The 13,727-nt window shown below is 41.3% G+C and overlaps 1 long non-coding RNA gene across 1 annotated transcript; it reads left to right on the top strand.

Annotated features, from left to right (window-relative positions):
* Positions 1-582: 582 nt before the first annotated feature.
* Positions 583-9,481, top strand: LOC118391669 (uncharacterized). Its single transcript, XR_004827186.2, has 5 exons — positions 583-641; positions 6,096-6,280; positions 6,559-6,721; positions 7,185-7,320; positions 7,494-9,481. It is a non-coding gene; the product is annotated as an uncharacterized LOC118391669 (long non-coding RNA).
* The last annotated feature ends 4,246 nt before the right edge of the window (positions 9,482-13,727 follow it).

Below are 13,727 nucleotides of genomic sequence, written 5' to 3'. Positions count from 1 at the left end.
TGCATAAATCCTGCATTGGTGTCAATGGAAGATTTGGGCACCAATCTCAAGTTAGGATACAGACATGTCTTACAAACAGTTTTACTTTTTTGTTATAATATTGACTCACACACACTCTCCACAACAACTATGGGACATATCACCCAGCGCTTGATGATAAATGCATTTCTCCTCCTCACCACCAGAGAGGGGTGTTCCACATGGAAAAAGAGGTCCCTTCTGCACACACTGCCATACTACCACGCCACCATTGACTAAGGACATGCCACCCTAATGGGACCTTGGCCATACACTGACTTTGTTGTGCTGAGACTAAGGCTTTACAGTGCTTGCAAAAGTGTTCATCCCCATTGGTGTTTTTCCTATTGTGTTGCATTACAACCTGTCATTTAAATAGATTTTTATTTGGATTTCAAAAAATAAAAATGAAAAGTGGTGCATGCATATGTATTCATCCCCTTTGCTATGAAGCCCCTAGATAAGATATGGTGCAACCAATTACCTCCAGGAGTCACATAATTAGTTAAATAAAGTCCACCTGTGTGCAATCTAAGTGTCAGGCCCCAGAGTCTGCAACACCACTAAGCAAGGGGCACCACCAAGCAAGCGGCACTACAAAGACCAAGGAGCTCGCCAAACAGGTAAGGGACAAAGTTGTGGAGATGTACAGATCAGGGTTGAGTTATAAAAAATATCAGAAACTTTGAACATCCCACAGAGCACCATTAAATCCATTATTAGAAAATGTAAAGAATATGACACCACAACAAACCTGCCAAGAGAGGGCCGCCAAACAAAACTCATGGACCAGGCAAAGAGGGCATTAATCAGAGAGGCAGCAAAGAGACCAAAGATAGCAAAGCTCCACAGCAGAGATTGGAGTATCTGTCCATAGGACCACTTTAAGCCGTACACCCCACAGAGCTGTGTGAGTGTCCAGACAAAAAACATTGCTTACAGAAAAAAATAAGCAAACACATTTGGTGTTCGCCAAAAGGCATGTGGGAGACTCCCCAAACACATGGAAGAAGGTACTCTGGTCAGATGAGACTAAAATGTAGGTTTTTGAACATTAAGGAAAACGCTATGTCTGAAGCAAACCCAACACCTCTCATCACCCCGAGAATTCTATCCCCACAGTGAAGCATGGTGGTGGAAGCATCATGCTGTGGGGATGTTTTTCATCAGCAGGGACTGGGAAACTGGTCAGAATTTAAGGAATGATGATGGTGCTAAATACAGGGAAATTCCTGAGGTTAACCTGTTTCCGTCTTCCAGAGATTTGAGACTGGGCCCGAGGTTCACCTTCCAGCAGGGCAATGACCCTAAGCATACTGCTAATGCAACACTCAAGTGGTTTAAATGTCTTTAAACCTAGTCAAAGCCCAGATCTCAATCCAATTGAGAATCTGTGGTATGACTTAAAGATTGCTGTACACCAGCGGAACCTATCCAACTTGAAGGAGCTGGAGCAGTTTTGCCTTGAAGAATGGGCAAAAATCCCAGTTGCTAGATGTGTCAAGCTTATAGAGACAAACCCCAACAGACTTGCAGCTGTAATTGCTGCAAAATGTGGCTCTACAAAGTATTGACTTTGGGGGGGGGGTGAAAAGTAGTGCAGTGAATTTTTTTTGTCTAATTTCTTGTTTGTTTCACAATAAAAAATATTTTGCATCTTCAAAGTGGTAGGGATGTTATGTAAATCAAATGATACAACCCCCCAAAAAAATCTGTTTTAATTCCAGGTTGTAAGGCAACAAAATAGGAAAAATGCCAAAGGAGGTGAATACTGTCGCAAGTCAATGTACCTCACACATTGCAGATGGTGGCTTTTCTGCACTGTGCTTCCAGAAGTGTGTTTGATTTACACATCTGCATGTCCTTGAGGAAGGGAAGTTATATACCACTGTCCATGTTGTTTAAACATAATTTGTCAACCTATTGTGAGGTGAAATCTACGTGGAAAACACAGTTGGATTTACATTGAAAAGTAAAATATAATTAAAAAAAAAAACTTTTACGGCTTTTTCCATCACCAGGTGGATTCAGATGAAAGCTATGATTCCTTATTGATGTCACCTGTTAAATCCTCTTCAGTTAAGGTCAAAGAAGTATTTAAATGCTTTAAAACTATTTACACATGGATTGTGTATTTGTGCCATTCAAAGGGTAAACGGACAAGACAAAATATTTAAGTGCCTGTGAATGGGGTATGGTAGTAGGTGCCAGGCGCACTGGTTTGAGTGTGTCAAGAACTACAATGCTGGGTTCTTCACGCTCAACAGTTTCCCGTGTGTATCAAGAATGGTCCACCACCCAAAGGACATCCAGCCAACTTGACACAACAGTGTAGTCAACATGGGCTAGTATTCCTGTGGAATGCTTTCGACACCTTGTAGAGTCCATGGCCTGACGAATTGAAGCTGTTCTGAGGGCAAAAGGAGTGCAACTCAATGTTACCTTTACAAAAATGTACCATAGTTTTAGCTTTGAAGTTTGATGATACTACCATGGTACTGCCATTGTACCTAAATATTACCATGGTATTGTGTCATTCACACCATGGTATAAATCTGAATCTTGGAAATGTACCATGGTTTTAGTTTTGAAGTATGAGGGTACAGCTATGCACTTAAATAATACTATGGTATTGCATAATTTATACCATGGTAGATGTGGATCATGGAAATAACATGGTTTTAACCTGCATTATACGTTGTACCATGGTAACGCACAATTATGTTAAATGGTACCAATAATTATCATATGATAATCAGAGATGACCTCAATATACCTCTGATTGTAGTGTGACCCGCGAACTTAATCCTCGAGCAGATAACACAATCAGCCAGTGAGGAAGCAGATAGACAGAAACGTCTAGGTCGCAGTGCTAGACACAGATCAGTAAATGTCAACTCAGCAACAAGGGGACAGTGAACATTGTGACCAGTCTTCCCCCACTCAGGTTGATGGTGAAGTGAAGGCCAATCACACAGCCATCCAGGAGCTGACCTCAACAGTGAATGCACTAGTCTTAAAACCTGGAGAAAAATATTAAACCTGCTGCAGGTGAGGCCCAGGGGTACACACATCCCCCACCCTCCGGAGGTCACACAAGAGTTGAAGCCCAGGGATATGCCCATCACCTATCCTCCAGAGCACCGACAAGAGAGGCACCGAGATATGCCTCTTTACCACCATCCAGAGCAACGACGACAGACAGGGCCCACACAAAGGGTAAATGTCAAGACTGTGTCCAGCAGGGAATTGAAAGCTGCCCTCACTGCTTACGTTGTGGACAAGAAGGACATAGAGCTGTCGGCTGCCTAACAAGACAGACGTTGGGAAACGGGTCCAGGTCAATGGCGAGGGACAGACAGTGACTGCTGCAAACAAAACATCCCTACTCCAAATCAACTGTGTGAAGACAGAGAAACCAGCTACACGTCCACACACAGGAACATCAACTCAACAGGTTAACACTGTAGTGAGGGCCTGGGTAGAGAACGCGTTGCCAAGTGTTGACATCCAACCCCTTGAGACTTTGTTAGCTGAAGGCCGGGTCCACGTGACTGCAGCAAACTGCACTACTGTTCCCTTTGAAAGATGGATCGAAGTGTCCCTGGAGCTTCTGAGTAGTAAAGATCGGAACATTGTAAGGGTTTTCCACCTTCATCTGAAGAGGAGAGGCGAGAAGGATCGGAGGACCAATATGCGGCGTGGTAAGTGTCCATGGTTCTTTTAATAAGAAAATCTCAACATGAACACAACTGATACAAAAACAATAAACGTGAAACGAACGAAAACCGAAACAGTACCGTGTGGTGAAAAACACAGAAACAAACACCCACAAACAAACAGTGAAACCCAGGCTACCTAAGTATGATTCTCAATCAGAGACAACTAATGACACCTGCCTCTGATTGAGAACCATACTAGGCCGAAACATAGAAATCCCCAAATCATACCAGCTCATGAGCACACCCCAACTCATGCCCTGATCATACTAAATAATGACAAAACAAAGGAAATAAAAGGTCAGAACGTGACAAACATGGCCATACAAGTGCCAATGCTAGTTAGTCAGAGCTGTGTAGACTGTCCACTACAAGGGTTGAATGTCTTAGAGGAACTCATCAGAGAAAACAGTGAACAGACTGATGGTGTCAATCTCAGTGTGCTGCTGAGTGATGAAATGAATGTAAAAGAAAAAGCTGTCGAAACAATGATCTCTGCCATTAAAGTGATGACCCATGAAGAAATGTCACTGAGCTGTACAAGGCACGAGGCAACAGGATACTCACAATTCTTCCTCCTGTATGGCAGAGCCCCACTCCTTCCTATCGACCTACTGTTCAACCTCGAACCAGAAACAGTGACAAGAACCCAACAAAGTTGCAAGATGTTGTTCTAGTTCTACCTGCGAGAAGGTCCACGTGAACTGGAAGGCCCAGAGAAATGTTTAGCAATGAGAGTCTGGGACAGTCATACCAGTCATGGAGACAAGGAGCAAATGCAGTTGTGCTTAATTATTACGTGATGCCTGGAAACACGATGACTTATCTAGTGTTACAAGGAGGTTACTGGCACGAAGGAACACCATTTGTTTGGACATGCTAGACACTGACTATAAATTGACTTGACTATAGACAGGCAAACAAATAGATGCCAGGAGACATCAAAAGGAGGGGAGAGTGTAATGGGTTGAAAACAAAGTCACGAAAAACAGACACCCCTTTATTATTGTTTTTTTTTTTAAACCAATTTGTTCATGTTTTTGTCTTGATGAATCTAGATAGACTAAACCTAAACCATAATCTGCATGATTTAGCATTAGTAGTCCATCAGACCAATAGATTGCGATGCTGCACTGTGGACAATAAGACGTAAACTTGTGTCCGTTCTTTTTACTATTACTGTAACAGAACTTCCAATAACATTCTATTTAACAACTTTGTCAAGGTTTTATCACATTAGGAAAGGTTTTGTGTTGTTTTTGTGTCAAACTGAGTGAGAGAAGAATGTGATTTACAATGAGTGAGAGTATATGCTCACATAGTCACAGGGACTATGTTTACTGAGTAGCTTACTTGTACTGGATGTTGTCTTGGAGATTTTATAAAGAATGGATTTCTGAGTTTGTTTTTCAAGTCACAGAGACTATGTTTACTGAGTAGCTTACTTTTGTGTAAAATTGTGCTCATGAGCTGGTAAACTGGCTGAGCATGCTCAGTCTGGAGAGTGGACTTTTAGTGCAGACAGTGCGGGTGCATGAGAGAGAGACAATTTATGGAGGTGCTTCTATCTTGAAGCTGAATATATTGTTGTCAGTTTTCTATATTGGTGTAACGGTTTTCTTCTGGTGAAAGAAAGGCGGACCAAAATGCAGCATGGTTAGTTTTGTACATCTTTAATAAAGATGAAAATACAACCATCTACAAAACAAGCACCGTGAAAAAACCAAACCAGTCCTATCTGGTGCCACAAACACAAAGACAGGAACAATCACCCACAACGCAACACAAAACAGGCTACCTAAATATGGTTCCCAATCAAAGACAATGACTAACACCTGCCTCTGATTGAGAACCATATCAGGCCAAACATAGAAATAGACAAACCAGACACACAACATAGAATGCCCACCCAGCTCACGTCCTGACCAACACTAAAACAAGGAAAACACACACGAACGATGGTCAGAACGTGACAATTGGTATCCGTATATAGAAAAACATTCAGTTATTTTTGTCTTCATATATGTGTTTATATTGTATGAATGTGAAATACATTGTGGTTTTCATGTGAAATCATCCAATTTACTGAAATCATCCAGTAAGACACGGTCATTTGTTAAACATGTTTGAATTACGCTTTAGGTAAAGTGGATTTATGTTGTGTTATTTAAAGTGTGCACTTGTTTGATGTGAATGTCTTAAAAAGTGTGAACAAGAAAATAGACAATTGAACAAGAGAGAAAAAAATACATTCTTTAGATTAAAGAAAGCAGCAGAACTTTGCAGATGTAAACTTGTGTCTGTTCGATTTACTATTACAGGCCAGACTGTAATTGCCATTGCGATTGTATGTTTCAGGATCTGTGGAGAGGTATTCACCATGTGGTGAATGAACACACATGGACATTGGGACATTGTGACTGCCTGGGGGACAACTACACCAAGGAATGAATCAAAAATGTCTCTCCAGCACATCAGGCTCTCACACACATTGTCCTCAACACAAGGTGGCTGAAGGATCTTCATAAATACCTGAACTTCAGGTGGGTTACATATTTCTCAAGAATCCTTCCCCCTATTTAGTAATTGGTTACAGATAATGGTCCATTATCCATTACTGCAGTACTGTCCTCAGGGACCACCAGAACATGTATAAAAATATTGGTCTATTGGTCACAGAGGAGATGGTTGGGGAACCCTGCATTACTGTGATATTTGACATGCACACAGCCAAAGGAAGATTACAATTTAGTTGATTTCACGATGCATTCATTATGACTTGTCTGTGTTCTTCTTTTTTTCATCTTCTTTTTTTTTACAGATCAACAGCTGATCTTGAGTCCTACCAGAGCCATATTCTGCTGTACGCCAGCAAGCGTTTTTCCTTTTCACCACCAGTCTGAGGCCAGAACACTGCTGGCAGCACTAGACTACAACTTTCACAAGGACAGACCAGCCAGGCAGAACGCAGATGGAACCAAGATGTAAGTCCCCACTCTATTTGAAGTCGATAGGTTAGAGAAGGAAGTTTAGAACAACATAACTTTTCAAGTCTGCCCCACACACCCGTTCGCACTCACACATTGGCCAAACACAGAGTCTTTCTAAATGAATATTTCCTGAATTGCTTACAACCTCTTCTCCTGGCCTCCTTTGAGAAACCTATTGGAGAAGAGGGTCCGATCGGAGTGACCCTGGACCTTCTTCTACCATACGGTTGACAAGTAGGCAAGGACATGGGATGCAACAAATATTTAGCCACTGAATATAAAACAGGAACCTCTAAGTGCATTTGCAGTGTATTGTAAACCATCCAATCTCCTTTCTCGAAACCATTGAGGGAGGTGATGCACAACCGTATTAGTTCTGTTGTACTCAGATTGCAAGATCTGTGACCTTACTAAATGTCCTTGAATGTCCTTGAAAGTAATTTTTATTTTGAGGAAGAGGCTGGAATCCGTTGGCGAGATGCCAAGGAGAAGAACCCCGAGGGCCAAAGACCCTAAAAGACTTGGACACCTACCCCTTATTCTTCAGCCAACCACTGAGGGACTTGCGCAATCACAAGTGAGAAGAGGCCTAGGTAAGTAAAAAACTCAAAGCAGGAATATCAGGTAGATATCAGACCTCAGAGTGACTTAAAACAAAGCCTGTAGGAGATGATACCTATGCAGTCAATGAATAGTTGTATTTTTATCCTTTCACAGTATCGATACAATAAACATTCACATTCCTCATTCTTTCCCAACCCCCTAGCATTGGGTGAACTTTGAGACTATGCAAGAGCTCCAGAAACCTCCTCCAGCTCAGCAACCCTGTGAGAAAGCCAGGGAACGACCCACAGACACACCGTTATACACCAAGTACATTACAATTACAGAATTTGAAAGTGGTTTTATTTACTTTTTGTACAACAGAATTATTTGCCCCTCAAAGTAAGAATGACATTTTTGTCTGACTTATCTGTTGGAATACATCTCTAGATTAACAGTAAAGCCCATAATAAACCAAGACCCCTGCTGCTGGACCTCTAAAGACCCCCCTATCAACCATCTAGAGGGAGTCCTCCCTGGCTGCTCTGTAAACATGGCCTTACTTTGAGAGCACATTACTTAATTAAAGCCCTAACATCATCACACGATTGCCCCGTGCAAATTGCCAAGCAGCTCCTCCTAAAAGGCTCTTCACAAAAAGTGACATCACACATCCCAACTTGGCAACAAATCATTGGGTTAGAAGACAAAATACGAGAGTGACAACCTGATTCTAGCCTATTGAAACAACACAGAGCATACCATCCCCCTCCTCAAACCCCTTGCTTCAAACCTGAACCTTATTTTGATTTAGATTGTGATCAGTGGTGTACATGTTAGGTTATTTGAATGGGTTGATCATGTGATGACAGTGGACCTTTAAACAGTTCAGATTAAATCTATAGAGGTCTTTACACAGCTAGATCCATTGATCCACCTATGCTGCTACATCTTACCCGGACCACCTGTCAGCCATAGCTCTATTACAATATATTGTTGGCCTCTTTACCCTCCTCTAATCCTCCCATCCCTGTGTTCATGGGGCTCTACCTGCCTCTAGGGGTGTATATTATGTCTGGGCTGACACATACATCTTTTATTTCTTGTTAGGTGATAACTGACAAGGTTCTCGACCATAGATGTTTTTGATCTGGTTATATTCTGAGTTTCTGTTTTAGCCATTTCTCAGTTGAGCATTTTTCTTGGTTGCTAAGGTTTAACTTGCATTTGATCATGTTCACATTGCATCTTAGCTCCTCAGGCTGGAATCAGCAAGTCGTCTGCGACCCCCAACACTTACCTCTTTTTCTCACTTCTCTTTTCGGGTCGAGTTGATCCAGATCCAATACTAATGCTGATGATGCTTGTTCTGTAGAACATATGTAAAAAAACGTTGTCCCTGCTACTGCATCTGTTTATCTACAAATAGCTAGCAGCTGACTACTCTGCTGTTTACAGTCTAGCTCTCTCACGCACGCTCCCTCATGCCCAAGCGCTCTCTCTTGTCCCTGATTCTCCAACCACAGGAGCTGTGGACGACAACTCTGTTTCCTGCACCAAGGGCAACATGCGGGGGTGACAATCCTGTTTCCTGTAACAAGGGCACCATGCGGGCGGGATAGCTCTGTTTTCTGCACCAAGGGCACCATGCTACTACATCACAAACTCACACCACTGCCAACACGTCAACTCTATACCGCATGTGCAAATGTAAATATCCATTGTCTAGGCAGTAATGGGCGAAATGTGCCAGCTGGCTTACACAGCGGTCTGGTCTCTGACCGTAACACTTCCTCTCTCTGTCTGAGGGTACTGTATCTCCCTGCAGTTGCCACAGGTGCACTAAGTTGCATGTGTGAGAGGTGGCTCACCATTCCGTCACCGGTAAATATCTAGGACATCAAAAAACAACCCTGGCTCTGGCTGAAACATCAGCCTCACCACCTCCCTGTTGTCTGAATCATCCAGCTCTCTGATGAGGAATTTGTGAATGAACAGATGCACACATAGCCTATTATCAGTAAGGCAGAATGTGATATTTCTCATACAGTATGTATGGTCAAGGTCTACGATTAAATCAAAGCCAATTCAAACACTACTTTTTATTGCAAATTGGATAAAACTAGACCATGTTTCTGTTGCTAGCTGTAGCTGCAATTGTGTCAAACTAGCTTTGGTTTATGAAACTTTAGCAAGGCTAGCAAGGGGCCCGACAGAACACATCATGGACACTTGACAAATTGCACAACATTGCCATATGGTATTACAATAGAAATACTTTTGTGAGTTGAACGTTATATTTCACCTCATCACTCAACATTATATGTGTCCAGTCGTTAGCTAGTAGACTGCTGCTGTAGCTGTATGGAATGGCTGGCTAGCTATGTCTATGTAAACAAATCCACACCTTTTAGAATGAAAGGGAGAGAGCACGCAAAGGGGAGTGACTGTAGGCTTGTTGAGAAAGGGGGTGGGGGTGGGGAGGGGGGAGAGGTGTTTGAAAATAACACAGAACCCAAACTGGCTGAGCGTGTGTGCCATCGCATGCCATCGTGCATACATTTATTTTGTCCCCCTATACCAAACGCAATCACGACACGCAGGTTAAAATATCAAAACAAACTCTGAACCAATGACATTAACTTGGGAACAGGTCGAAAAGCATTAAACATTCATGGCAATTTAGCTAGTTAGCTTGCACTTGCTAGCTAATTTGTCCTGGGATATAAACATTGAGTTGTTATTTTACCTGAAATGCACAAAGTCCTCTACTCCGACAATTATTCCACTCATAAAACGGTCAACCGAAACATTTCCAGTCATCTTTCCTCCTTCAAGTCTTTTTCATCTTTGAACTTATATGGTGATTGGCATCTAAACTTTCATAGTATTACTACACCGACCCGGCAACACAGTTAATCTTTCAATCACCCACGTGGGTATAACCAATGAGGAGATAGCACGTGGGTACCTGCTTCTATAAACCAATGAGGAGATGGGAGAGGCAGGACTTGCAGCGGGAGCTGCGTCAGAAATAGAAAGGATTTATATTTTAGCCCATGGCAACGCAGAAGCTTGTTGACGCACGCGAGCAGTGTGGATGCAATAATTGAATAACATAGATTTCTACATTTATTTTGCAACTCTCGCGCATGCAACGCGAGCGGTGTGGTCAGCCTATAGCTATTGTTGTAATACGGCGAGTTTCCAAGATGTGGGAGAAAATTAGGGATATCTCCATTAAAAAACAAGTCATTAGGTGTAGGCAGGACCATAAGCAAATAGATAAACTGGGATATGACTAAAGAGTTAATCAGGGTGATTTTTCCACAAATAGACAGGTTTCCTTTCCATGGTAGTGTAATGGGAATTTTTATGTTTGTGCTTTTATTATAAATACAGTGGCAAGACGAATTATGTGAACCCTTTAGAATTACTTAGATTTCTGCATAAATTTGACATACAATTTGATCTCATCTTCATCTAAGTCACAACAATAGACAAACACAGTGTGCTTACACTAATAACACACCAATTATTGTATTTTTCGTGTCTATATTGAATAAATCATTTAAACATTCACAGTATAGGTTTGGAAAAGTATGTGAACCCCTAGGCTAATGACTTCTCCAAAAGCTGATTGGAGTCAGGAGTCATCTAACCTGGAGTCCAATCAATGAGACGAGATTAGAGATTTCGGTTAGAGCTGCTCTGCCCCATAAAAAAACACTCACAAAATGTGTTATTCACAAGAAGCATTGCCTGATGTGAACCATGCCTTGAACAAAGATATTAAGAATTGTTGCCTTGCATGAAGCTGGAAAGGGTTAGTATCTGTAAAAGACAGTCCACGGTAAGACACATTGTCTATAAATGTAGAGATTTCAGCACTGTTGCTACTCTCCCTTCCTGCAAAGATGACTGGAAGAGCACAGCGCAGAATGCTCAAAGAGGTTAAGAAGAATCCTAGAGTGTAAAGACTTACAGAAATCTCTGGAAGATACAAACATCTCTGTTGACGAGTTTACAATATGTAAAAAACTAAAGAAGAATGGTGTTCATGGGAGGACACTATGGAAGAAGCCCTTGCTGTCCAAGAAAAAACATTGCTGCACGTCTGAAGTTCACAAAAGAGCACCTGGTTGTTCCACAACGTTACTGGCAAAATATTCTGTGGACAGATTGAACTAAAGTTGTGTTGTTTGGAAGGAACACAACACTATGTGTGGAGAAATAAGGCACAGCACACCAACATCAAAACCTCGTCCCAACTGTAAACTATGGTGGAGGGAGCATCATGGTTTGGGGCTGCTTTGCTGCCTCAGGGCCTGGACAGCTTGCTATCATCGACATAAAAATGTATTCCCAAGTTTATTAAGAATGTAAGGCTATCTGTCCGCCAATTGAAGCTCAACAGAAGTTAGGTGATGCAACAGGACAACAACCCAACAGAAGTAAAACAACAACAGAATGGCTTGAACAGAAGAAAATATGCCTTCTGGAGTGGCCCAGTCAGTCCTGACCTCAACCCGATTGAGATTATGTGGCATGACCACGAGAGAGCTGTTCACACCAGACATCCCAAGAATATTGTGGAACTGTAAAGAGGAATGGTCCAAAATTCCTCCGACCATTGTGCAGATCTGATCCACAACTACACAAAACAGTTGGTTATGGTTATTGCTGCCAAACAAGGGTAAACCTGTTAATAAATCCAAGGGTTCACATACTTTTTCCAACCCTCACTGTGAATGTTTACTTGCTGTGTTCAGTAAAGACATAACACATTATAATTGTTTGTGTGTTATTAGTTTAGGCAGACTATGTGTCTATTGTTATGACTTAGATGAAGATCAGATAACATTTTGTGACCAATTTATGCAGAAATCCAGGTCATTCTAAAGGACTCACATACTTTTTCATCCAACTGTAATTCCTGTGTTCTATTCATGTGCTGTTCTATAAACCAATTTCTGTGTTCATGCAAGTAGCTGACTGTACAAATCCTCACGTATCAGTAGCTGCAATTGGGCAGTATGCCCAGACCATGTTTTGAGAACAAGCAAACAATATCTCAGTATCAAGGTCTCAGCTTAGAGAGGAGCAGATTAGTGAGTTGTTGGTAATGATAAATTAATTATGATAAATCATGCAAATATAACTTACCTGTGTATAGCCGTATATAGGACAACTGCTGGGTCTGTCCAGGATATCTCCTGATTGACATGTGTACTATGGTGCATTGAGTTGGTTGGAGACTCTCCAGTGCACTGACAATAAACAATGATTCATTTAAGATTGACTTCAAGTGTCCCTGTGTTAAAAATCTTCCACAAAGTAGCAAGATCTTATCTATTTTTTAAAGCGTTCTATTAAAATGTATTGTAGTGAAATAATTTATTTATTTTGGGATATGAATACGGAGTATGTCCACTTCACCATCATTTTATTGGCAAACTACTCTTTTTTTTGTGATCCAACACATAATATAGTACACATCATAATTTGGTTGTAATCCAGAGAGGTAGATCAAATATCTAGATCCTCTATGAGGCTGTGGAGGGATGCAAGTTGTGGATTTGAAAGGAAAACTTGAATCATGACCTTACGATGACACTTTTGTTTTTAAGCCCTGGATTTGGGGACAGGACCAGAATATGTGAGTCAAGTCCGCCAAGAAGCTTTTACACCTGTCACATGTACCATAAATATTTGGGTAGAATTTGGACAATCTGGCCTTACTGAAATGGATACGATGAAGTACCTTTTAAACTGTATAAGACTGAGTGGGGCATAAGAGGAGAGTCCATAATCAAATCACATTTCATTGGTCACATACACACATTTAACAGATGTTATTGCAAGTGTAGTGAAATACCTGTGGTCCTAGCTCCAACAGTGCAGTAGTATCTAACAATTCACAACAATACACACAAATCTAAAAGAAAAATAATGGAATTAAGAAAAATATAAATGTTAGGACGAACAATTTCTCGGAGTGGCATTGACTAAAATACAGTAGAATAGAATACGTGTGTGTGTACAGTATATATATACACACACACACACACACACACACACACACACACACACACACACACACACACACACACACACACACACACACACACACACACACACACACACACACACACACACACACACACACACATCTTGATACAATTCACTTTTCCAGCTAAAGTAAAATGGAGAATATTCCATCTCTGAAAGTCCAGTTTAAGTTTGCTAATCAGGGGAATAAAGTTCTCGTCATGGAGGGAAGACAAGCTACGGGTGATATTGATCCCTAAATATTTAAAGCTAGTCTTGGACATAGAAAATGGAATAGTATCCCGTGGAATTTATAATGCTAGTTCATTAATAGGAAAACATTAACTTTTTGAGAAATTCAATTTATAACCCTGAAACACACCAAACCTACCTAGTAGGTCCACTA

Source organism: Oncorhynchus keta, chromosome 12 (assembly GCF_023373465.1).
Source record: "Oncorhynchus keta strain PuntledgeMale-10-30-2019 chromosome 12, Oket_V2, whole genome shotgun sequence".
In the NCBI taxonomy this organism is placed as follows: Eukaryota; Metazoa; Chordata; class Actinopteri; order Salmoniformes; family Salmonidae; genus Oncorhynchus; species Oncorhynchus keta.
This window is presented reverse-complemented; position numbering and strand designations above follow the sequence as displayed.